This window comes from Alligator sinensis, unplaced genomic scaffold, assembly GCF_000455745.1.
Source record: "Alligator sinensis unplaced genomic scaffold, ASM45574v1 scaffold1255_1, whole genome shotgun sequence".
In the NCBI taxonomy this organism is placed as follows: domain Eukaryota; kingdom Metazoa; phylum Chordata; order Crocodylia; family Alligatoridae; genus Alligator; species Alligator sinensis.
The window spans coordinates 40,965-41,908 of record NW_005843120.1 but is presented as its reverse complement, the minus strand read 5'-3'; positions in this window follow the sequence as shown (position 1 = coordinate 41,908).

The following is a 944-nucleotide window of genomic DNA, read 5'->3' as shown; positions in this document are numbered from 1 at the left end:
TTTTTGCTATCTTTAAGGCCGCGGTGAGCAAAGCAGTTGCAGAGGAGTTACAAAGAACAAACACTTTTTCTTATCTGTTCTACTATACAGAGCCAGCAATTCTCCACAAAGCGGTTATGTCATCTTATAACTAAAATAGTCAAAGTTTAAGGCATATATTTTTTCTGATTCCACACTGGGCTAACTCAAGTGAGGGGCAGAGAGGGAAGGGATTTCTTCACGGCACCTCTCAGTGGGAGGCCTGCAGGATGCATGTTGAGGGGCATCAGGGTGCAGCCCCCATACCTCTGTCTGAACATGCTCCCCTTCTTCCTACACGCTGGAACAGCTCAGGGGTCCCACTGAAGGGGAAGGTCTCCCTCCCTGCACTCCTCCCTCCTAGGGGATGCAGTGGTCCGGCTGGACTCCCCCTGCCTGGGACCAGTATCCTGGGGGTTGCAAGGGTCCCGCAGGCAGCTCCAAGCACTACGTGTCCCCAGGACCTTCACTGCGCCAAAGGCTACAGCACGAGCAGGAAGGCCTCGGTATTCCCAACGGGAGATTACATTGTGCCTAATTTCACCCACACAGCACCTTCATACTTTCCTCACCCTTCCCCAGGAGAGGCAGGACCTGCCACCGGCTGCATGTCCTTCACCCCTGGTGCCCGACTGCACTCAGAAATGGGACTCTACTGCCTCCTGCCCAGTGGTCCCTCCAGAAGGGCAGGGACCTTGCTGCACAGCAGGACAGGGGAGTGAGGCTCCTCCTGCAGCTGCTGGTTTACTGGCTGTGGTGCCGACCAGCTCGGGGACTCCTGCCCCCAGTCCCGGTCTGCACGACACAAGAGACTGCTGCACCCTCAGCTTCTGCCTGCAGACCTCCTGGGTCCTGCTCCTCCAGCTCCCGCCATGAAGGGAAGGTGCACAGCTGCCACGGGCTCCAGTGCAGCAGCCACGTCTCCC